This window comes from Scyliorhinus torazame, chromosome 4 (genome assembly GCF_047496885.1).
Source record: "Scyliorhinus torazame isolate Kashiwa2021f chromosome 4, sScyTor2.1, whole genome shotgun sequence".
Taxonomy (NCBI): domain Eukaryota; kingdom Metazoa; phylum Chordata; class Chondrichthyes; order Carcharhiniformes; family Scyliorhinidae; genus Scyliorhinus; species Scyliorhinus torazame.
The window spans coordinates 232,866,814-232,892,450 of NC_092710.1; the positions used below are offsets into that span (position 1 = coordinate 232,866,814).

At 52.2% G+C, this 25,637-nt stretch overlaps 1 protein-coding gene across 5 annotated transcripts in view; it reads right to left on the reverse strand.

Moving 5' to 3' along the window:
• LOC140410813 (amine sulfotransferase-like) overlaps positions 1-25,637 on the reverse strand; it is a 94,335-nt gene that overhangs the window by 61,542 nt on the left and 7,156 nt on the right. For 2 of the 5 annotated variants that reach the window (XM_072499450.1, XM_072499448.1), the window contains exon 2: positions 10,875-11,104. The gene's annotated coding sequence lies outside the window, so the exon portion shown is untranslated. Of the gene's footprint in view, positions 1-10,874; positions 11,105-11,913; positions 12,067-25,637 lie in introns of those variants that run through there. The other 3 variants (XM_072499452.1, XM_072499449.1, XM_072499451.1) reach the window with 3 other exon arrangements.

Genomic DNA, 25,637 nt, shown 5'->3' on the forward strand with positions numbered 1-25,637 from the left:
CAGATTTGCAATAGTCTGATCTGCCATCTCAGAAACATCAAACAGAGTGGAAGTAAGTCAACCTCAATTTTGAAGAACTGCTTAAGAAGAACCAGAGTAGAGGCAGCACGGTGGCGCAGTGGTTAACACAGCTGCCTCACAGCGCCGAGGTCCCAGGTTCGATCCTGGCTCTGGGTCACTGTCCGTGTGGAGTTTGCACATTCTCCCCGTGTTTGCGTGGGTTTCACCCTCACAACGTAAAGGTATGTAGGCTAGGTGGATTGGCCATGCTAAATTGCCCCTTAATTGTAAAAAATGAATTGGGTACTCTAAATTTGTTGTAAAAAAGGAAGAACCAGAGTTTATGTAGCTCTAACATAACGGCTTGGATTCTCCATTTGGGAAACTATGGGCTGGATTCTCCGTCGGCGTGATCTTCTGCTTTGCCGGCAACGTACTGACACCCGCAGATTTCCCAAAGGCATGGGGGTGCCCACAATGAGAAACCCCATTGGCCGGCTGGTGGAACGTGCGATCCCGCTGCCAGCGGGGCAAGCTGCACCAAAGATCGGGTGCGACGGGACGGAGAATCCCGCCCTATGTTCTCCCGTCAGAGGTGAATTGGAACTGAAATGAGGAAGCAATTCAGTATCTCTTGCCATGCAAATTTATGCATGGCGAGGAACACGAAGAATTCCCAAGGCAATCCCGCTATCAGGCTGCAATTGTAAGCGGGTGGCCCAAGGCGAGATCCCATACAACATGGTGCCGGCCGCGCATGGAGCCGGCTTGCCAAATGATGACTCCCAGTAACCCCCCCGCTCGCCACCCCCCGGACCACTCCCCCAAAGTCCCCCCTGCCCTTGCTGAAGACCCCCCCCTGGCCAGCTGCATGGTTCCCCCCAACTGTGACAGCGCTGGGCACAGTCTGCAGCCGCCATGCGGGGTCGACGAAACAAAATAGCGTAAGTGTTCTATGCCGTCGGGAACCCGGTCCATCAGGGGCAGAGCATTGGGGGAGGGGCTTCCGATGATGCGCCAACGCCTTTCCAATGGCGTGCGCCATGCAACACGGTGACACCATTTCAGAGGGGACGGAGACTCAAAAACCGGCATCAAACTGGCGCCTCCCCCGATTTGGGTGTCGGAAGGCATACTCCCACCGATCACCGATTATGATATTGGCAGTGGGCAACAGAGAATCCCACCTCAAGTGCTAACGCCAGGAATGAATCGCGTGAGTTCTACAGCTCTGAAAGCAGTGCTGGTCCCGTAGCGATTCAGGACAGTCTAATGGGCTAGCATCAATGTCACGTGGAACTAGTGTAATTCCAACAAATGCTGGCTTGTGATTCGACAGGGTGGGATTGGCACTGGGGAGCCTGACCAGCAAGAGCTGCATCCAGGCATTCCACATCCTAGACACCCTCACCCCAGCCAAGAAGATGGTTCTGCTTGTGCTGGGGCACGCCCATCCCATTGATGGTCAGCTGAGGTCAGAGGGTACCTAGGGGGGTGGCCTGGGGAAGCACCGATGTGACCAGTGGCGTTAAGTTCACAGTAAAGTCAGCGGCATGAGCAGCCACATTGCTGCTTTGCAGGCTACGGAAATGGTGGTCCGTGCCCATCCACTCCTACCGCACAGCCACCTCATGGCTGCCCCTGCTACCTACCCCCCCCCCCCACCCCCCGCCCTGGCAGAAGCCACCTGCCAACGGCACAACTGTCAGCACACTACAGCGATGTTGGACACTTTTCGTATCCCATCTCTCTCCTTCAGCAGCCCTAGTGCCTGTTTCCCGATTGTAAATGCCACAAATGAACCCCTCCTGGCGGAGGCTGGGCATCGCGGGGGGTGGGGCATGAAAATTGCCAGGTGAGGTACGTTAATGATATGCCAATGGCGTTTATTGTACAATTTGAATGGCCATGCCGGTATGCAGTGTGGAATGCATTCACACTGCTGTCAGGGCACCAGAGCATGGCATTCTATTGGGGATCCGGTGCTGGCCTCGGTTTTTAGCTGACAGGAAATTCTCTGCCCAATCGCGCTTCTCAATTCTGGCGGAGAATCCCACCTAAGGAGTCTGCAAAGGGATATAGATAGGTTACGTAAGGGGGCAGTGATGCACGATCAATTGCACAAAGACTAAAGTTGGGTACAACTGTGGCTTTATTACAGTCAGAAGCGTGGCCTCCTGCTGCAGCTGGCGAAATGGCAGGGCACTGGAGGTCATGCATATTTATACAGTTCTCCCTGGGCGGAGCTAGCCGGCAGGAGCTACCGGCGAACCTGTAGTGCAGGTCCTACCTTACATCTCCTATTACAGTGCTTCACCACATTCACCCCCTGTTAAAAATGAGTCTGGCGGGGGTGACGCGAAACTATATAACAATTAGTGCAATTATGTACAGTGGTAGGGAAAGAAAAGTCCATGTTGATGGTCCGGAGTCCACCAAAGTTTCAGCCGGTCCGGTGCTTTGGTGCTTCATTGGGAGCGGTGTAACGGTGGCGGCGATGTCGGTGGTGGTGGAGGTGGCACCGATGGCGGTGGTGGCAGTGCTGATGCTGGCCAGTCATCGGGGAACTCCGGGAGCATGCAGAAGTCCTCTTCATCCTCTTGTGCGGAAAATGGGAGGGGGTGGGTGGTCTGGTGGGGTCAATATTGGCGGCGCGGTGAGAGGTGAGTGGGGTGCACCTCTCACCCACTCAGGTGGGTGAGGTGGGGGGGGGGTGTTGGGGTGGAACCTGATGGTGCCAGGTCCCAGAGTGAGACCGTATCTTGGCGGCCGTCGGGGAACTCAACGTAGGCATATTGAGGGTTGGCATGGAGCAGGTGAACCCTGTCCACCAAGGGGTCCACCTTGTGAAGTCGGACGTGCCTACGGAGAAGGACCGGTCCTGGAGCTGCGAGCCAAGTCGGAAGCGACACCCTGGATGTGGACTTCCTGGGGAAGGTGAAAGCACGTTCATGGGGTGTGTTATTAGTGGCAGTGCACAATAGTGACCGGATAGAGAATGAAGGGTGCGGGAAAAGAATGCCAGGGGTCTGCCTCCCTGGTTTAGAGTGGCGGCAAGGGCGCGTCTGAAGCGTTGCTTTCTACTTGGAAAAGCAGTGACTCGTCCACTGCGCGCATCCCGGCCTTGGCGATGTCTGCTCTGATGCGGGCGAAAGCATGTTGTGCCTCGGCCGCAAGGGGGAATTGGGTGGACTGAATGTGTGGGCGGGCCTTGTCCGCATAGTTTGGGACCCACTGGGTGTAGTAGGAAAAGAACCCCAGGCAACGTTTGAGGGCCTTGGGGCAGTGGGGCAGTGTACCGATTGATGGTCTGGCTGTAGTCCACGACCATCCTGTGTTTCTCCCCTGTTTTAACCACTACCACTTGGGCTCTCCAGGGGCTGTTGCTGGCCTCGATAACACCCTCCTTAAGCAGCCGCTGGACCTCTGACCTGATGAAGGTCTTGTCCTGGGTGCTGTACCGTCTGCTCCTAGTGGCCACGGGCTTGCAATCCGCAGTTAGATTGGCAAAAAGGGAGGGGGGATCGACCTTGAGGGTCGCGAGGCCGCAAACGGTAAGGGGCGGGGGGGTAAGGGCCCACCCAATTTGAGGGTGAGGCTCTGGAGGTTGCACTGGAAGTCCAGGCCCAACAGGAGAGCAGCGCAGAGATTAGGAAGGACATAGAGGCGGAAGTTACTAAATTCTATGCCCTGGACCGTGAGGGTGACTGTACAAAAGCCTCGGATCGGTTCGGAGTGGGATCCGGAGGCTAGGGTGATCCTTTGATTGGCAGGGTGGACTGCGAGGGAGCAGCGCCTTACCATATTTGGGTGAACAAAGCTTTCAGTGCTCCTGGAGTCCAGCAGGCACGAGGTCGCGTGGCCGTTGATTTTAACTGTCGTCGACGCGGTGGCCAGGTTGTGCGGGCGAAATTGGTCCAGCGTCATCGAAGCAAGCTGTGGTTCCGATGTCAGGATGTCCAGAGACCCTGTGGGGGACAAGATGGCGGCGCCCATGGTGCGCACATTGCGGGGTCGGGTCCATGTGGCGCCCATTGGTCGCACATGGACCCGGGAGGGGAAGATGGCGGCTCCCATTTTGCGTCTGGCGTGGGGGAGGGGGTGATAGCGGGCGCGATCGCAGCGACTGCACGGGCCTGGCACACCGCCGCGAAGTGGCCCTTTTAACTGCAGGCTTTACAAACTGCAGTGCGGGCCGTGCAGTGTTGGCGGGGGTGCTTCTGCTGACCGCAGAAGTAGCAGCGGGGACTCCCGGGGTGCGCGGATCGGCGTGCGGCGCAGGCGTATTGGGAAGGCAGGGCCACGGCTGAGGAGGTCTTCGGCGGGGCCCAGGGGGGTAGGAAGGAGCAGAAGGGTGGGCAGCGCGGCGGGAGGGATACGATTGTACGTTACGGGATGGGACCGTCATGGAGAGCGCCAAGGTTTTCGTCTCCGCCAGTTCGAGCGTGGCCCCTTCCAGTAATCATTCTCGGATGCGGTCCGACGCAATCCCCATCACGAAGGCATCGCGCATGAGGAGATTTGCGAGTTCGGCGGCCGTAACAGCCTGACAGTCACAGTCCCGGATGAGTGGAATTAGGGCCCGCCAAAAGTTTTCGATGGACTCACCAGGTAGTTGTGAGCGGGTGGCGAGTACATGCCTGGCGAAGAGCGTGTTCGCCTTCTGTGCGTAGCGTTCCTTAAGGAGTTCCATTCCTTTTGTGTAATTCGTGGCGTCTTGGATCAATGGAAACACGCTGGAGCTCAGTCTGGAGTACAGGACTTTTATCTTCTGAGCCTCCGTTGGCTCGGGGTCCGCAGCCTTGATGTAGGCCTCAAAATATGCTAGCCAATGTGTGGTCTTTTCTGGCGTCGGGCGAGTGCGGATCCAGCTGCAGGCGATCGGGCTTAATTCTGATATCCATTCTGTGGAAAATCTGACTGTAATAAATTGACGCACGATCAATTGCACAAAGACTAAAGTTGGGTACAACTGTGGCTTTATTACAGTCAGATGCGTGGCCTCCTGCTGCAGCTGGCGAAATGGCAGGGCACTGGAGGTCATGCATATTTATACAGTTCTCCGTGGGCGGAGCCAGCCGGCAGGAGCTACCGGCGAACCTGTAGTGCAGGTCTTACCTTACATCTCCTATTACAGTGGTTCGCCACAGGCAGAAATTTGGCTTACTCTTGCTCCTAATTTGTGTCTTTACTGATTTCTGCACATGGGCTCCAGAATCTCTCTGCTCCTCCACAATTCCAAACATCTCACCATTGAGTTAATTCACTGAGCTACCTTTGTTGGGTAAGAAAAAGTGTTCAAAATTCTGAGAGATTAGAATAAATATAGAAAAACTATATTCACTGGCAAGAGGGTCGGTGGCTGAAGGATACAAAAGTTATCTGGTAAAAAAACCTGAGGGGAAAATGCGATGAATTTTTATATACGTTATGATCTGGAGCAATGATTTTCAAAGTTTTTCAGTTGAAAGATCCATTTTGAAGTTATTAGGAATAATAATAGAAGACTTGTGACATTACAATGTACTCAGCGCAGAGTGTTTAATAATGCTTTTAAGTTTGGGATATTATTTGCATGTAAGTTGCAGTGTATATCTGTCCTGGGAGGAGAGCATGTGGGGCAGCGGGAATCTGGGAAAGAGTGCGCAGGAGGTAGCATGAGATCAGGAAACAGGGGTTGGGGATCTCTGTCCCGCCGCATCAGTTTTCGGGTGCAGCGCACCCCACGCCGGGGCCGGGATTCTCCATTTCGCCAGCCGCCAGAAAATCCCCGGACATGAGTGCGCTGCCGGCGCAACGGAGAATCCGGACAGCGGAGAATCCAACCCACTTTCTTTGGTCCTGGGGAGATTCTCAGTGATTTAGCCCACACTTAGGGCAAGATTCTCTGGAAAGGTTTTGAAGTGTTGTTGCTCAGCGGAAACTGCTGCGAGCTTCCTGGCGCTTGGCCCAGCGAGGCCGGCAATGCTATTCCATGTTAATTGGTCCACTTAACGAGGCCCCACAGGCTTCTCGCCGCAAATAAAGACTCGCCCACCACATTTACCATGCCCCCGCTAACAAGGTCGATCAGCACTTAAACAGCTCTTGCACAGCCAACTCCAGTCAGCTCACAACAATGGTGCCCAAGAGACCGGCCCTAAGATTTGGAGATGAAGATCTGGATAGGCCCCTAGATGCAGTGAAGGCTAGGAGAGAGGTCCTGTTCCCCCGAGGGTCAGTCACAGGGCAGCCAGCGCTGCTTTGGAGGAAGTGGTGGAGGCTGAGTGCCGGGAATGTGACCAGGTGGACTGCAGATGCACATCAGGTAGAGGCAGGAACCCCCAGGTGAGACAACAGTCGGAGTTCTGCTCGATCCCAGGACCCAGCTGGGTCCCAGCCTAATCCTGAGCCTGTGGAGGAGATCATCCCAGAGCTGATGGAAACGCAAGGATGCAGCCATGACATTCAGAGGGACACTCCAGCAGATCCATAGACACTTGGAGGAGTCCCAAGGCTACGGGCGCAGGAGATGTTGCCAGCCTTGCATGGCAGCGAGGCCAACACTGCTAAGGTGGCAACCGCAGTGGAGAGCCTGGTGCACAATGTCGGCAACATTAGTGGAGGTGTCCAAGGCGTTGTGCTGTCGGTGACCGCCATGGCTGAAGGTCTAGGCAGAATGCCGTTAGTTTTCCATCTGGGAACACAGGGCATCTGTGACCTGCTGGATGCACCTGTGGGCTGTGGCCTGTGCGATACCGCACAGGTCACTGCTCAAGCCCTGGAATAATCCCGAGCCATAAAAGTTCAAGGCTGCAGTGACCTTGAGGGCCACTGGGAGCGGGTGCCCTCCTCCTCCACATGGTGTCAAGTCCACGAGGACATGGCACAGATGTCGCACAGTCTCCTTGTTGAGGCGGAGCCTCCTGCGGCACACGCAGTCCGTCATCTGTCCGAATGACCAGTGGCGCCTGTAGATGCTGGGCCACCACAGGACCCCCCCCCCCCCCCCCCCACCCCCACACCTGACCACCCAGGGGTCTCTGATGGACAGTGGCTCCTCAGGGTGTTGGACACTGCTGCTGCTGCCGTATTTGCCGCTTGGCCGCCCGGCTACTAGCAGTACCACTAGGGCAAGTTCTGAGTGCAAAGTCCCTGCCATAGGGTTCAATATCTGTTAGACATTGGGAGAGGGTGTTAGACTGACAAACAGCGCTGGCTCCCACCCCAGGACCCTCCAATCCGCCACTGATTCCCCCCCCCCCTTTCCCCACTGGAATGCCCTGCCCATGCACACCCGGCCACAGTTGGCCCCCTGTCCGGACCCCAGACGGTACCCTGGACACCCGCTCAGAACATCACCTGGACCGCACGCTGGTCCCCTCCCCATGGCACTCACCCTACATCCGGCCATGGACATGTCCCTAGAGCTGTGTCCCATCATCTGGATCTTCGGATATTGGCTGCTGCTTGTGTGGTGTTGCCTCCCGCAGTGTTCAAACACAGGCATCACGGTCTGATTGGGATGTCTCCCACGTGGTTGATGGCCTGTCCACCCACGCCAGGGTGGCAGCGCCAAGGTGCCAGCTGGACAGTGCCAATGTGCCCACTTTCCATTGGGAGGGGCAGAGAGCCACCCTACACTATCCCTGACCATCCAGGGGTCTCTGATGGCCCAGAAGACATTTGTGTGGACCAGTACTGAATGGCGTCCAGCTGCAGCCTCCATGGGGAGGCCGGTAGATTCCGGGAGGCCAGTAGATCCCGGGTAAAAAGTAGGTTTAAACTCTACTTAAGAGCGGGCCACTTGGTCATGCCCCAATGGGCGGATTCCGATTCCGCGCCTCACGGGACTCAGGTAGATTCCAGGAAGCGTGAAGGCGGTCGGGAAGCCTGCGAGAGGCCTCTCTCGGCATCGAGAGGTCGCGTTGTGCTTGAGCAAGAGTGCAATACGGCCGGTAGATCGCGGCAAATGTTTCAGAATACACTGCTTGAATGGATGGTGAAACAGATTCATTAGTAACTTTCAAAGTGAGTTGGACAAATACTTGAAGGCAGTACATTTGTAGGGTTTGGGGGAAAGGTCAAGAGAGTGAGGATAATTGCATAGTTCTTTCAAAGAACCAACACAGGCATCATTCTATGATCCTGATGGTAGATTTTGAAAATGTTTGGCTTCCTTCAAGTGCTTGATGTGTTTAAATAGTTTAGCATGAAAAGTTTAGCATGAAAAGTTTAGCATGAAATAGTTTAGCATGAAATAGTTTAGCATGAAAAGCGGGTATTGCTCCGAGTTAACACTGATATTTCATCAGCAAGATCAAAGTGTTTATCAGTCACTGACTGAATGTCTCTGTCAATTGAGCAGTAACCTACCCATATGATTTTGTCTGTTGGAAAACAGATGGAAAATGGCCAGCTGTGACAATCGGGAACAAAGCAGAGTGCAGAAACTGGATATGCAGCCAGAGGTTATGAGTCATATGTAAACTAATGATCTAGGAAAGGTCAGGTTCTTGCAACCTCATCTGAAGGAGTTAGGTAATAAATTGAGGTACAAAATCACCAGGTAGCCCTTTGGTCATAATGTTGGATTAGAATTCAAGAGGTCATTGGTAGAAAGCAAGCAACAAAGAAACAGACATACTTGCATTTCTATAGCACTTTTCACACCAATAGGATTTCCCAATACTTTTGAAGTAAATCTACTGGAATTGGACAGAGGAACTTCAATGTACCCGTGTTTCCTGTCGCTCACAGCGAGAAACACAACGCTATTCAATGTCACTCAGGTTAGATGGGGCCTTAGCGGAGAATGCGCAGACAAGGCTGCACATAGCCCTGTTTTCTGCACTGAGGAGCTCCACTAGCCGGAACTCCTCAGTGTAGTGAGAGATCGGGATGCCATTTTTAAATGGCAACCCGATCTCTGGAGTCCCCACGTGATCCCGAATCCCCCATCCCCAAGCCCCAATTCACTATGAGGGGTTCCCGGGCTCCCCCGCACCCCCCCCCAAATACATGTACAGAGCACCCCTGGCCCGATTACCGCTGCACAAAAAATGCCAGCTTGGCAGTGCCAACCTGGTACCCTGGCAGTGCTCCTGCCAGCTGGAAGTGCCACCTGGGCACCTTCACAACACCAAGCTGGTAGTACCAGGATGCCTGGGTGGCACCAGCAATGCCAGAGTACCACTCTGCCCAAAGGGCATACACCTGGGGGCCTCCAATCCCCTGGGAGACACCCATGGATTCTGTTCCTTCTGGTCCCCGTTTATGGAGACCAGTGCTGAACACTGCTCTCCCGAGCTCACTGAGGGAAAGGAAATAGATCCCAAAGCATCGGGTGCCTCAGGAAACTGCATATTAAAGTGAGACTAGTTGTCTTGCTCTAATATGCAGATTTGCCAAAATGTGATCCCGCCCACATTTGGTGGGATTTACATCGCAATGTCTCGCGAGATCGCATTAGATCTCACGAGGGGCGAGCCGGGTAGATCCCGGGAGTAGACACTCTCTTAAATGTGTGATGTACAGGATTGTTCCATGATCAAACAATTTGATTAGAGCCACCCAAATATGACTGGGCATAAGCAATGGCCTGCTTCATTTCTGGCAGAAAATACCAGAAATGGCAGTAACCCCCCTCCCCCGCAACCGCCACCACCACCACCATCACCACCATCACCATCACCCAGTTCACTTCTTATAGGTGGTCGGCAGTTTGGACAACATACAATGAAAAGAAAGTTGACCCATTGGAATTCTTTGAACAAGAGTGACTGGAATTTCGAGTAAGATTGACAAAATAGTCAAGATCCTAAAATGCATTTTCTTCAATCGTTATGTTCTCAGCCATGTTTAAACTATTCAAACAGAAGTTAGCAGATTGTGCAGGGAAGTGCATGTAATGGCTTAAACAATTCAAACAAAAGTTAGCAGATTGAGCAGGGAAGTGTATATTTAATATTAGTCTCTGGACAGTACATCAATCTGAAGTTGCTTCTTCTTAAGGACTTCTGAAAGCACTTGGGGTGATGTGAATGCTCTCATCAAGTATTATTGCCTCAGTTCCTGACATTTCAGTGTGAGATACCAACCAAAATCTATTGACACATATACATCTGAAGTTAGTCTCCCTGCTATTTGCTCCAGAATGCTACTGGTACTAAAAGGATTATGAAGACAGGTGGCATAAACCTGGCTTATATTCACTTGTATATAGAAGATTGAGGCCTGGTTTGATTGAAGCACTTAAAATGTTAAAAGGGCAAGAGAGATAAGAATAAATTATTTCCTCTGATGGGGAAGTCATGGACAACAATGTCCAATATAGTATTTAAAATCAGAACAAGGCCATTTAAGAGGGAGCACAGTATGAAGTCTTACAACACCAGGTTAAAGTCCAACAGGTTTGTCCAAAACCTGTTGGACTTTAACCTGGTGTTGTAAGACTTCGTACTGTGCTCACCCCAGTCCAACACCGGCATCTCCACATCGTTTAAGAGGAAAATAAGGTAGTGCTTCTACACACAAAGGATAGCAGAAATCTGGAATCCTCGTCATCAAAAGTTGTAGCTATTTGAAACTACCAAGTCAATTTGTTATAAATAGACTATGCTCTGTGTTAAAACAGAGAAATTTAAGTTGTTAAACGTTCAATAACTCATGAACATTATGCAGTTTCAACACCCTGATTTGTTACATTTATAGACCATTGCTAACAGCTATTTACACAAATTGAGAACTAAAAAAATTAATTGCACACATGATATATAAATATATAAATATGTTTTAGCCGAGGAAAAAAACATGTATGAATGTGAGTTGTTTAATTTCAATTCAAATAGTAATCCATACTGATCAGCTGGTAAAACAAAGGATTTAAATAGCACCTTATCAAGTCTGTAGGATGTCGCAAAGCACTTTACATCCGATGATTCCTTCGGAATGGAGGTCGCTGTTCTTATATGAGCTTAAAATTGGAGCCAATGTGGTCACAGCAATGTCCCACAAGCAACAAATGAGATGAATAACTAGATAACCTGTTTTAGGTGCTTCTGGTTGAAAGAGGAATGTTGATCAGGATGCCTGCTCTTCTTCAAATGGGAGCTTTAATGTCTACCTGAATAGGAAAAGGGAGCTTTAGTTTAATATCTTATCCAAAATACAGCACCTCTATCAGTGCAGTACTCCTTTGAACTATTGTGCAGAGACCATGTTGCACTTTAGAAAGAAAAGTAGAAATAACGTCTTTATCATTATGGTAAACCTAGTCAAACTTTGATATAGAATTTACAGTGCAGAAGCAGGCCATTCGGCCCATCAAGTCTGCACCGGTTCTTGGAAAGAGGACCCTACCCAAGCCCACACCTCCACCCTATCCCCATAACCCAGTAACCCCACCCAACACTAAGGGCAATTTTGGACACTAAGGGCAATTTATCATGACCAATCCACCTAACCTGCACATCTTTGGACTGTGGGAGGAAACCGGAGCATCCGGTGGAAACCCATGCACACACGGGAAAAAGGTGCAGACTCCGCACAGACAGTGACCCAAGCCGGGAATCGAACCTGGGATGGAGCTATGAAGCATTTGTGCTAACCACTATGCTTCCATGCTGCCCACAAATCAAGCATTAACATCAAGGTTTTCACCAATCTCCCAACAAAGTTACAATGGTTGGTTGGGAGAACAGAGTAAATACCTGATTGAGTAAGCGATCATCAGTAAATAAAAAACAATTGAAAGAGTAAATTGTCATTTTTATTTGACATTCATTTTGTACTGATAGGCGTAGAGCTATTATCTTGAAAACAGAAACTTATTTTAAAGCAGCACTTCCTTATCAAAGCAATTGAAAAATAAAAACGTAAATATATATTTTACAAACAAGTTTCAATTGGGTTTCCTTCCCCCATTCCCAAAACCTACCTTCTCTGCTGCAGTAGCCCCTTCTTTTGATGAAACTCCAGGAAACAATCTTCCTTACAGAACACATAATAAGTTAACACTGCTGCACTTTACATTTCTTTGTACTCTGCAGAATGTACATTCTATTATATCTTTCAGCTTTATTATCCTGTGTACTCTAGCTTATCCTTGGTTAGGGGGCGGAACCCACACCAGATAATACAGTTGTTGAATGTTTTCCAAATTGCAATTGCAGGAAAAATACTTGTGTTCAAATTTTGCAAACTGATGCTTCAGCTGCTTTTCGTGGTTTGATTTCCATGTAAATTAACAATCAAATCAACTGGAAAAAATATGGTAAGAATTCACGTTCCTGCACCTAAATGTATCAAATTACCTAGGTGCAGCTGGCAGAGCAAAATTAGATGGGCTGATAATGCATTTGCAGAACTTTCCACATATTTACACTTTTGGGGCAATCCGATCCCAACTTCAGTTCCTCTCAGCTTGCCTGTTGCTTGTAACACTAAAGCCTGAAACATGTTGCATTTTTATTTTCATACATTTCCCTTGTCTCATTCCTGACAACCAGTGACATTTATTCCAAAATCAAATTAACAAATGGTTATGCCTAATCCCAGACTAAGCAGCCCCATGCTCCCAAGTTTGCAGCTTCATTACCAATCAAAGATTGCATACTTTAAAGGTAATGGGATCACAGTGATTTGCAGGAATTCTGAGCAAATCCTAATGTTTCACAAATAAATGAAATCCCACTGTGCCAAATAGGCTACCGAGGAAGGACTTTTTGGGTTAACAGATTTTACTTATGGCTCCACAGTTAAAATTTTAAATTTGAAAAGCAAGAGACGTTCGGGAGTATGAGTTATTTACATTTTTTAAAAAAGAATCTTTTAACCTGTATGTAGAGCTGCACGGTGGCACAGTGGTTAGCACTGCTGCCTCACAGCTCAAGGGACCCGGGTTGAATTCCGGTCTCGGCTGACTGTGGAGTTTGCACTTTCTCCCTGTGTCTGCGTGGGTTTCCTCCGGGTGCTCCGGTTTCCTACCACAGTCCAAAGATGTGCAGGTTAGGTGGATTGGCCATGCTAAATTGCCCCTTAGTAGAGTTACTGGGATAGGGTTGAGGCGTGGGCTGAAATAAGGTGCTCTTTCCAAGGGCCGTTGCACACACGATGGGCTAAAGGCCTCCTTCTGCATTGTAAATTCTATGATACTATGTGTAGGGACTGTTACATAGTCTATAGAATCTTGGCAGATGACCACCAATGCATTCACTATTTCTAGAGCCACTTCCTTGAGAAGCCTGGGATGTACATTATCAGGCCCTGGGGATTTATTGGCCTTCAATCCCATCAATTTCCCCAATACTATTTCTCTATGAATACTGATCTCCTTCAGTTCCTCCCTCTCATTAACCCAGTGTTCCCCAACATTTCTGGTATGTTACTTGTGTCCTCCTTTATGAAGACAGAACCAAATTGTGCATTTAGATCACAAAATACAGGGCAATCTCAGGAGATTTGGCAGCATCTGTGGAGAGAGAAGGGAGCTAATGCTTCAAGCTGGATGACTCTTTGTCAAAGACTGTAAGGGACCCTACATTTGTTTTCACCAATCTTTTTCTCTTCACATACCTATAGAAACTTTTACAGTCAGTCTTTTTGTTCCCCACAAGCTTGCTGTAATGTTCCATTTTCCCCTTCTTAATCAATCCCTTGGTCCTTCTTTGCTGAATTCTAAACTGCTCCCAATCCTCAGACCTGTTGTTTTTCTTGGTTAATTTGTATGCTTCTTTCTTGGATCTAGTGCTATTGCTAATTTCCCTCACAAGCCCTGGTTTGTCCACCGTTCCAGTTTTACTTTTGCGCCAGAGAGGAATAAACAATTGTTGCAGTTCACCCATGTGCTCCTTGAACGTTTGCCATTGCCTATCCAATGTCATCCCTTAAAGTAATATTTCCCAATTCATCATAGCCAACTCGTGCTTCACATCATCGGAGTTTCCATTGGTTGGAAAATTAACAACCACCCTGAATTTTTACATACCAAGGTAATTGCAAGCTGCCTTTTGGTACATACGTAACTTTGGTCAATGTGCTACCCCACCCTGTACATTGGCTTTGTATCAGTTTGAGGTGTTGATGGGGAAGGGCAGCAAATCTATCTTCACTGTTGCAATTTAAGGCAGCCATTGCCTATTATTTATTTTTTTTAAATAATTTTTATTAAGGTTTTCACAGAATATCAATAACAAAATGAAAAAGGAACCCAACACGGTTAAATACAAAACACAGTCAAAAAAACAACCCTCCATACCCCCCTCCCTCCTGTACATAAATAATAAATTAACACCCCGACTTAACACAAAGCAAACATAGCAAATATATACACCCCCCAGTGTAAATAAACAAAAACAAAATAACGCCCCCCCCCCCTCCCTCCCCCCGCCCCCCGAGTTGCTGCTGCCATTGACCAATGTCTACCGTTCTGCCAGGAAGTCTAAGAACGGTTGCCACCGCCTGAAGAACCTTTGTACCGACCCTCTCAAGGCGAATTTCACCCTCTCCAACTTAATAACCCCGCCATATCATTGATCCAGGATTCCACGCTTGGGGGCCACGCATCCTTCCACTGAAGAAGAATCCTCCGCCGGGCTACCAGAGACGCAAAGGCCAGAATACCGGCCTCTCTCGCCTCCTGCACTCCCGGCTCCTCTGCCACCCCAAATATTGCGAGCCCCCAGCCCGGCTTGACCCTGGAACCTACCACCCTCGACACCGTCCTCGCTACACCCCTCCAAAATTCCTCCTACGCTGGGCATGTCCAGAACACATGGGTGTGATTCGCTGGGCTGCCCGAGCACCTAACACACCTGTCCTCACCCCCAAAGAACCGGCTCATCCTTGTCCCGGTCATGTGTGCCCTGTGCAGCACCTTAAACTGTATGAGGCTGAGCCTCACGCACGAAGAGGAAGAATTCACCCTCCCAAGGGCATCTGCCCACGTCCCTTCTTCGATCCCCTCTCCCAACTCCTCCTCCCACTTACCTATCACCTCCACCACCGAGGCCTCCTCCTCCTCCTGCATCACCTGGTAAGTTTCCGAGATCTTCACCCCCCCCTCCCCCCCAGAGCACCCTGTCCTGTACTGTGCATGGCAGCAGCCGCGGGAATTCCACCACCTGCTGCCTGGCAAATGCCCTTACCTGTAAGAATCTGAAGGTGTTCCCCGGGGGGAGCCCATACTTCTCCTCCAGTTCACCCAGGCTCGCGAACTTCCCGTCCATAAACAGGTCTCCCAACCTTCGTATCCCTACCCTGTGCCACCCCGAAAACCCTCCATCTGATCTCCCTGGGACGAACTGGTGGTTCCCCCGTATTGGGGTCCACACCGAGGCCCCAACTTCCCCCCTGTGCCGCCTCCACTGCCCCGAGATTTTGAGGGCAGCCGCCACTACCGGGCTCGTGGTATACCGCCTTGGAGGGAGCGGCAGCAGCGCCGTTGCCAGTGCCCCCAGACTCGTACCCACACAAAACGCCGTCTCCAGCCTCTTCCATGCAGCCCCCTCCCCCTCCATCACCCACTTGCGCACCATCGTCGCATTGGCAGCCCAGTAGTACCCACAGAGGTTGGGCAGGGCCAGCCCCCCCCTATCTTTACTCCGTTCCAGGAACACCCTTCTCACCCTCGGAGTCCCTCGCGCCCACACAAACCCCATTATGCTCCTGTTGACCCGCCTAAACAGGCCTTCGGGATAAACACGGGGAGGCACTGGAACAGGAACAAAAACCTTGGGAGCACCGTCATTTTGACTGAGTGCACCCTACCCGCCACGGACAGCGGCAACGCGTCCCCTCTCTTGAACTCCTCCTCCATTTGCTCCACCAGCCTTGTGAAATTAAGCCTATGCAGGGTCCCCCAGCTCCCGGCCACCTGGATCCCCAAATACCTGAAGCTCCTCTCCGCCCTTTTTAGTGGGAGCTCGCCAATCCCCCTCTCCTGGTCCCGTGGGTGAGCCACGAACAGCTCGTTTTTCCCCATGTTGAGCTTGTACCCCGAGAAATCCCCGAACTCCCTGAGGATCCTCATTACCTCCGGCATTCCCCCCACCGGGTCTGCCACATATAGCAGCAAGTCGTCCGCATAGAGCGACACCCTATGCTCCTCCCCACCCCGCACCAAACCCCTCCAGTTCCGCGACTCCCTCAGTGCCATAGCCAGGGGTTCAATCGCCAGTGCGAAGAGCAGGGGGGACAGGGGACACCCCTGCCTCGTCCCTCGATGCAACCAAAAGTACTCAGACCTCCTCTTTTTCATGGCCACACTCGCCATCGGGACCTCGTACAACTGCCTAACCCACCTGACGAACCCCTCCCCAAACCTGAACCTCTTCAGCACCTCCCACAGGTACCCCCACTCTACCCTATCAAAGGCTTTCTCAGCGTCCAACGCCACCACTATCTCCGCCTCCCCCTCCCTCGCCGGCATCATGATAACGTTCAGAAGCTTCCGCACATTCGCGTTCAACTGCCTCCCCTTCACGAACCCCGTCTGGTCTTCGTGGATGACCTGCGGCACACAATCCTCAATCCTCGTGGATAAGACCTTCGCCAGCACCTTGGCATCTACATTTAGCAATGAAATCGACATGTAAGACTCACATTGCAGGGGATCCTTGTCCCGCTTCAGGATCAAGGAGATCAGTGCCCGGGACATCGTCGGGGGCAAAGCCCCCCCCCCCCCCCCCCCCCCCCCCCCTCCCTTGCCTCGTTGAAGGTCCTAACTAGCAACGGGCCCACCAAGTCCATACATTTTTTATAGAATTCGACCGGGAAACCGTCCGGGCCCGGTGCCTTCCCCGCCTGCATGTTCCCTATCCCTTTGGTCAGCTCCTCCAGCCCAATTGGGGCCCCCAATCCCGCCACCAGTCCCTCCTCCACCTTTGGAAACCTGAATTGGTCCAGAAAGCGGCCCATCCCTCCCTCCTCCAGTGGGGGCTCGGACCGATACAATTCCTCATAAAAGTCCCTGAAGACCCCATTGATGCCCACCCCACTCCGCACCACATTCCCTCCCCTGTCCTTAACTCCCCCAATCTCCCTAGCTGCATCCCACTTCCGCAGCTGATGCGCCAGCATCCGGCTTGCCTGTTCCCCGTACTCATACATCGCCCCCTGGGCCTTCCTCCACTGCACCTCTACCTTCCTGGTGGTCACCAGGTCGAATTCGGCCTGGAGGCTACGCCTCTTCCTCAACAATCCTTCCTCAGGCACCTCCGCATTCCTCCTGTCTACCCTCACCATCTCCCCCACCAGCCTCTCCCTCTCCCTCTGCTCCCTCCTCTCCTTATGGGCCCTAATGGAGATCAGCTCTCCCCTAACTACCACCTTCAGCGCCTCCCATACCATCCCCACTCGGACTTCCCCGTTATCGTTGGCCTCCAGGTACCTCTCTATGCTTCCTTGGACCCGCTCACTCACCTCCTCGTCCGCCGACAGCCCCACCTCCAAGCGCCACAGCGGGTGCTGGTCCCTCTCCTCCCCCAGCTCTAAGTCCACCCAATGCGGGGCGTGATCGGAAATGGCCATCGCCGAGTACTCGGTATCCTTTAATCTCGCTTTCAGTGCCCTGCTCAAAATAATAAAGTCGATCCGGGAATAAGCCTTATGGACACGCGAGAATATTCCCTAGCCCCCGGCCTTGCAAATCTCCAAGGGTCCACCCCTCCCATCAGGTCCATAAACCCCCTCAGCACCTTAGCCGCCGCCGGCTTCCTACCCGTCCTAGACCTGGAGAGAGCCAATGCCAGATCCAACACCGTGTTAAAGTCTCCCCCCCATTATCAGGCCCTCCACTTCCAAATCTGGGATCCGACCCAACATGCGCCGCATAAAACCCGCATCATCCCAGTTCGGGGCATACACATTGACCAGCACCACCCTCTCCCCCTGCAACTTACCACTTACCATTACGTACCTACCGCCATTTTCTGCCACAATGCTCGACGCCTCGAACGACACTCTCTTTCCCACCAAGATCCCCACTCCTCGATTTTTGGCATCCAGCCCCGAATGAAACACCTGACCTACCCACCCTTTCCTCAATCTTACCTGGTCTGCCACCTTCAGGTGTGTCACCTGGAGCATGACCACATCCGCCTTCAGCCTCTTCAGGTGCGGGAACATGCGGGCCCGCTTGACCGGCCTGTTCGGTCCGCTTACATTCCAGGTTATCAGCCGGATCAGGGGGCTACCCGCCCCCCTCCCCCGCCGACTAGCCATAGCCCCTCCTCAGCCAGCCACGCGCCCGCACCCCACGCCCGGCCCGTTCCCCATGGCGGCAGACCCCCGTCTCGACCCCCCCCCCACTCGCTCCAGCTCCCCCTTGACCATAGCAGCAGCAACTCGATTCCCCCCCCACCCCCACCCGGCTAGGACCCCTCCTAACTGCTTTACTCCCCCCATTGCACTTCCGCAAGTCAGCTGACTCCTGCTGACCCCGGCCACTCCCGCCTCTCCTTCGACTCCTCCCATTGTGTGACACACCCTCCTCTTCCATTCCCCATCCGCAGGCTCTACACCTCCCCCTTCCATCCCAAGCACGGGACACAACCCTCGCTTTCCCGCCCCGGCCCCGCCCCCTCCAGCCTTCAGCGCGGGAAAAAGCCCGCGCTTACCACCTACCCGGCCCCGCCACCTCTGACGCAGCTCCTTTTACAGGCCCAGTCCCCTCAGCCCCCGACTCGGGCCGCCCCCTCCCCCGCGGGGCCCGATCTCACTGCCGGCCATCCACCCCTGTTCCATTTGCTTACCCGCCTCCAAGAGCCCCCCCAACCAACCCAACCAAAACAGTGCCCAACCCGCCCTAACCACCCTCACCGAACCAGAGAGAAAAAAAAATACACGAGCAAAGGACCCCCCTCAAAATGTAACATATAAACCGCAATCTCCAAACGCCCATCCCGACCCTCAATTTGTGTCCAACTTCTCGGCCTGAACAAAGGCCTACGCCTCCTCCGGAGACTCAAAAGAATGGTGCCGGTCCTTGTAGGTGACCCACAGTCGCGCCGGCTGCATCATGCCAAACTTCACCCCCTTCCTGTGCAGCACCACCTTCGCTCGATTGTACCCAGCCCTCCTCTTCGCCACCTCCGCACTCCAGTCCTGGTATATCCGAACCTCCACATTCTCCCACCTGATGCTCCTCTCCTTCTTGGCCCACCTGAGCACACACTCCCGATCAACAAACCGATGGAACCTCACCAGCACCGCCTGAGGAGGCTCGTTAGCCTTGGGCCTCCTCGCCAACACTCTATGGGCCCCTTCCAGCTCCTGGGGTCCCTGGAAGGACCCCGCTCCCATCAGCGAGTTCAACATGGTGACCACATAGGCCCCCACGTCCGGCCCCTCCAGCCCCTCCGGGAGGCCCAGAATCCGCACGTTCTTCCGCCTCGACCGATTCTCCATCTCCTCGAACCGCTCCTGCCATTTCTTGTGGAGAGCCTTGTGCGTCTCCACCTTTACCGCCAGGCCTAAGATCTCGTCCTCGTTGTCGGAGATCTTTTGTCGGGTCTCGCGGATCGCCACCCCCTGGGCCGTCTGGGTCACCAGCAGCGTGTCTACAGAAGCCTTCATCGGCTCAAGCAGGTCCGCTTTATTCTCCCTGAAGCAGCACTGGATACCCTCCTGTTGCTCCTGCGCCCACTGCATCCACGATGCCTGGTCCCTGCCCGCCGCCATTTTGTTCTTCTTCCCTCGCACCTTCTTCGGGTCCACCACCACTTTTTTAGTCGCCCCGCTCCTAGTAAGAGCCATATACTGTCGGGGAACTATTGTAATCTCCTTCCCACAGCGGGAAACATTGAAGAAATGCCGTTGGGGGCCCTGAAAAGAGTTTTTAGCGGGAGCTGCCGAATGTGCGACTTAGCTCCGCATAGCCACAACCGGAAGTCGCCAGTGCCTATTAAAGTGGGGGTGCAATATGTTTGCAGTTAGCGCGTGTCATGTTATTCACCCTGGGGTAACACGGACTGCAACAGGATGCAGATGAACTGCAAAGCATACACCAAACGTAGGCATTGGTTCAATACGATTTATTAAACTTCTATAACAATGCACACAGCTGACTGTGGGTTGACACTCTACATACTAACTCTAACTTACTAGACCAGGCTAGCTCTGATCCACGTGTAGAAGGTGCTGACTGATATATACACCCTGACTGTCACGACAGTTGTCACCAGTGGAAAGAGGCGGAGTGCTGATGCCTCGTGTGTTTTATAGTTGGAAGCCCCCCTCTGGTGTTCTGCCTGGTGATTGGTTGTGTTCTGTCCTGTATGTTGATTGGCTAACCTGGGTGTCTGTCACTGCCTATTTTTACCTCATGATGTGCATATTTCACATCTACAACGAGTCTTCGGGCGCATACATTCCAACGGCCTGAAATTAAATAAAACCAAATGCTCCTTTGGCAAATTGTCAATTAAGATTCTGGGTGATCAGATCTCCCAGCAGGGCGTGCAACCAGGCTCAGACAAAGTCAAGGCCATCAACACAATGAAGACCCCAGAGGACAAGAAGGCGGTCCTCCGCTTCCTGGGGATGGTAAATTTTTGGGGGAAGTTCATTCCCAACCTCGCGTCACACACCACGGCCCTCAGGAACCTGGTGAAGAAGTCCACCACTTTCCAGTAGCTACCTGCACATCAAGCAGAGTAGCTTGAGTTGAAAACGAAGCTAACCACCGCTCCTGTTTGTCATAATATACACCAGTATATCATGGTGCAGACACACACACTGATGGACACGCAGCAAGACCAATCAACACACACAACACCGCAGCCAATCACCAGTTAGAGCACACTCACTATAAAGACAGAGGGCATCAGAGTTCGCGCTCATTCGGGATGCAGCCTCTCAGAAGGACAGAGCTTACAGCTTACAGCACAGATCTTCACCATGTGCTGAGTGCATAGACTGGTTAGGATAGGCATAGGTCTTTAGTTTAATCTAACATCGTGTTAACCCACAGTGAAAGTATGTTCAACAGTTTCTAGCTTAATAAAATAGTGTTGTTCTATTTTATGTGTTGGTAGCACGTACGACGGCACCGCACATGCGCGGTGGCGCAGCGAACGTACTGACGCCACAATGTGCGGCAACTGTGGCTCTGCCCATTTAAAGCGGCAATGTCCTGCCAAATCCCGACGATGCCTGCAATGTGGCAAACTTGGCCACTATGCTGCTTTATGCAGATCAGCTCAGCCTGCCAACTCTCGTCGTCCCAGCCAACCTCGCAGGAATGTCCGGGCCATTCAACCCATGGTCACCGAGCCCGATTTGGACCTGCTACCCGATATTGACACCGAGGACCCGAAGGCACCTCTTCGAGTCGGTATCATTACAAAAAACAGGGTGTCCGCGAAGCAAAGAATCCAGCCTCTACCGGTATACAGCATCGATCCAGACGATGAGTGGTGTGCCACCCTTACGGTCAACCGGTCCCAAATACGATTCCGCCTGGACACCGGTGCCTCCCCCAATCTCATTGCGCGGTCTGACCTCCAAAGCCTTTGTGTCAAACCAGCCATCCTGGCATCAGCCTGCCAGCTATTAGATTATAATGGCAATGCCATTGCTGCCAGCGGCTCATGCCAACTTGAAGTGACGCACAGGTAACGCAAGGCCATCCTTCCTTTTGAAATCATGGGCTCCTCGAAAGCCTCCCTGCTTGGCACGCAGGCATGCAAGCTGTTGAACCTAGTTCAGAGAGTTCACTCTCTCTCTCCTGCTGACGCGTCTGCCTTTAAGGACACTGACTTCAGGGCGCAGCTCAACGCAGTTATCAACCAGCACCACGACGTCTTCGAGGGCATGGGCATGCTCCCGTACACCTACAGGATTTTATTAAAACCGAATGCCACGCCTGTGGTGCAGGCACCTTGCAGGGTCCCAGCACCCCTTAAGGACCGCCTCAAGCAGCAGCTGCAGGACCTCCAGGACCAAGGAGTGATTTCCAAAGTCACGGAACCGACCGACTGGGTCAGTTCCATGGCATGTGTAAAAAAGCCTTCCGGCGAATTGAGACTTTGCATTCATCCCAAGGATCTCAATCGAAATATTATGAGAGAACACTATCCAATTCCCAAATGCGAAGAGCTCACATGTGAGATGGCTCGCGCCAAGCTCTTTACCAAACTCGACGCCTCAAAAGGATTCTGGCAAATCCAGCTCGATGAATCTAGCAGGAAACTCTGCACCTTTAACACCCGCTTTGGAAGATATTGTTACAACAGGATGCCGTTTGGCATCATCTCTGCATCAGAAGTGTTCCATAGGATTATGGAACAAATGATGGAAGGTATTGAAGGTGTTCGCGTCTATGTCAATAACATAATCATCTGGTCTACCATCCCGCAGGAGCATGTTAGTCGCCTCCAGCGCGTATTCAGACGTATACATGAGCAGGGCCTCCGCCTCAACAGGGCCAAATGCTCTTTTGGTCAGACAGAAATTAAGTTCCTCGGGGACCACATCTCCCAATTGGGTTTGCAGCCGGACGCGGACAAGGTAGCTGCCATCACAGCTATGAAAACATCAGAGGACAAGAAGGCGGTCCTCCTATTTCTGGGCATGGTCAATTTTTTAGGGAAATTCATCCCTAACCTCACCTCGCATACCACGGCTCTCAGGAACTTGGTCAGGAAGACGACAGACTTCCAATGGCTCCCCGCCCACGAGCACGAATGGAGGGAAGTCAAGGGAAAACTGACCACGGCCCCGGTCTTAGCCTTCTTTGATCCAGCGAAGGAGACCAAAATTCTGATCGATGCCAGTCAATCCGGTATTGGGACAGTGCTCCTTCAACGTGATGAGGCCTCATCATGGGCCCCCGTTGCATATGCGTCGCGTGCGATGACCCCCACGGAGCAGCGCTACGCGCAGATAGAAAAGGAGTGCCTGGGCCTTCTGACCAGTGTGGTTAAATTTCACGATTATGTGTACGGACTTCCTCAATCCACCGTCGAGACCGACCATCGCCCGCTGGTCAATATAATACAGAAAGACTTGAACGACATGACGCCTCGCCTCCAGCGTATACTTCTCAAGCTCTGGTGATACGACTTCCAGCTGGTATACACCCCAGGCAAGGACCTCATCATTGCTGACGCTCTCTCCAGGTCAGTCAACACTCCATGTGACCCAGCGGGATTTGTCTGCCAGGTTGACGCCCATGTGGCATTCGCGGCCTCCAATCTACCTGCCACGGATGAACGCCTTGTCCAAATTCCCCGCGAGTCGGCGGCTGACCCCTTGCTACAGCGTGTCATGCGCCACCTAATGGACGGGTGGCTCAAGGGCAAATGCCCTCAATTCTATAATGTCAGAGATGATCTGGCGGTAGTAGACGGGGTTCTTCTAAAACTGGACCGCATTGTCATCCCGCATAGCATGCGCCAACTTTTCCTGGAACAACTACACGAGGGCCACCTTGGCGTGGAAAAGTGCCGCCGAAGGGCCTGTGAGGCAGTGTACTGGCCCGGCATCAATGACAACATCGCCAACACAGTGCTCAACTGCCCCACTTGTCAACGCTTCCAGCCGGCCCAACCACATGAGACCCTGCAGCCCCATGGGTTGGTCACGTCACCATGGACCAAAGTGGGCATCGACCTGGTCCACGCGCTGGGTAGAGACTATGTCCTGATCGTGGACTACTTTTCGAATAACCCGGAAGTGATACGGTTGCACGACCTCACCTCGTCTGCAGTCATTCATGCATGTAAAGAAACCTTTGCTCGACACGGCATCCCGCTCACGGTTATATCGGACAATGGCCCCTGCTTCGCCAGCCAAGAATGGTCCAACTTTGCCAGGCGGTACAATTTTGCCCATGTGACGTCCAGTCCCCAATCCAATGGCAAAGCGGCGAAGGGAGTACATATAGTCAAACGGCTCCTATGCAAGGCTGCCGATGCTGGGTCCCATTTCTACCTCGCCTTGCTGGCCTATCGCTCCGCCCCACTGTCCACTGGCCTGTCGCCAGCCCAATTACTCATGAATCCCACCCTGAGGACGACAGTGCCATTCATCCATGTCCCAGACCTCGACCACGTTCCGGTACTTCGCCGGATGCAGCTGTCTCGTGCACAGCACAAGGCAGCTCATGACTCCCGTGCAGCTGATCTCCCTGCTCTGGCTCCAGATGACAATGTCGGCGTCCATCTTCCGGATGGTGGCTGGTCTGCAACCGCTGTTGTCCTTCGGCAGGTGGCCCCCCGCTCGTTCCTGGTTCCTCTACCAGATGGCTCTATTCGGCGCTGCAATCGACGTGCCCTTCGTCTTGTTCCACGCTCGCCACGTGATCCTCCAGTGTCGCCTCGCCCTCCTGCTGACCCTGCCACGGGCTATGCAGAGCTCCCTGTCACTCTGCCTCCCCCTGACTTTGACGCAGTCCTGCCCACTCCTGAACCGGCGGCTCTCGGCCCACCCTTGAGGCGGTCAACCAGAAATCGCCGCCCACCTCAGAGACTAAATTTATGAACTTTACAAATTTATGTTCTCTCTGAATTGTTTTGTTGCTTTGTTTGATCGTTTCCCTGGTTTATATATAGTGTTGATCTTGTTACTCTTGTTGCATACTGCTTCTCTGCACCAGGCACCTTCCCTGTAAATAGCTTAGTTCTCATGTACATAGTCCTGTAAATATGTCTTCGCACGCCACACGTAGTTAGGAACATTATCACCACACATTATTTATTGCCATAAGCATACATTTTTTTATAAAAGGGGAGATGTCATAATATACACCAGTATATCATGGTGCACACACACACTGATGGACACACAGCAAGCCCAATCAACACACACAACACCGCAGCCAATCACCAGTTAGAGCACACTCACTATAAAGACAGAGGGCATCAGTTTTCCCGCTCATTCGGGATGCAGCCTCTCAGAAGGACAGAGCTTACACCTTACAGCACAGATCCTCACCATGTGCTGAGTGCATAGACTGGTTAGGATAGGCATAGGTCTTTAGTTTAATCTAACATCGTGTTAACCCACAGTGAAGGTATGTTCAACAGTTACTAGCTTAATAAAATAGTGTTGTTCTATTTTAAGTGTTGGTGGCCTGTATGTGTTCCACGGATCCAAAGCACCCAACACATCACTGTTCTAGCTTTTTTTGACCCAGTGAGGGAGACTAAAATCTCCACAGACGCCAGCCAGGACGGCATTGGGGCGGTGCTCCTCCAGAAGGACGACACCTCATCCTTGGGTCCCAGTGGCCTACACGTCAAGGGCCATGACGATATGCTCAAATAGAGAAAGAATGCCTGGGCCTTCTCACTGGCATCATGAAATTCCACGATTATGTCTATGGTCTCCCGACCTTTACAGTAGAGACGGACCACAGACCCCTGGTGCATATTATACACAAGGACTTAAATGACATGATGCCCAGGCTCCAGCGCATTCTCCTTCGACTCCGCCGGTATGATTTTTAACTGGTTTATACACCTGAAAAGGAGCGCATCATCGCGGATGCCGTCGCATGTCATCACCTCGCCATGTGAGCAGGTAGACTTCAGACACAACATTGAGGCACAGGTGCAACTGTGTGCCAGCACCCTCCCGACATCCAACAAACGGCTCATTATTCGAGAAGAGACCGCCAAGGACCATCTTCTGCAGTGGGTCATACAACACCTCAT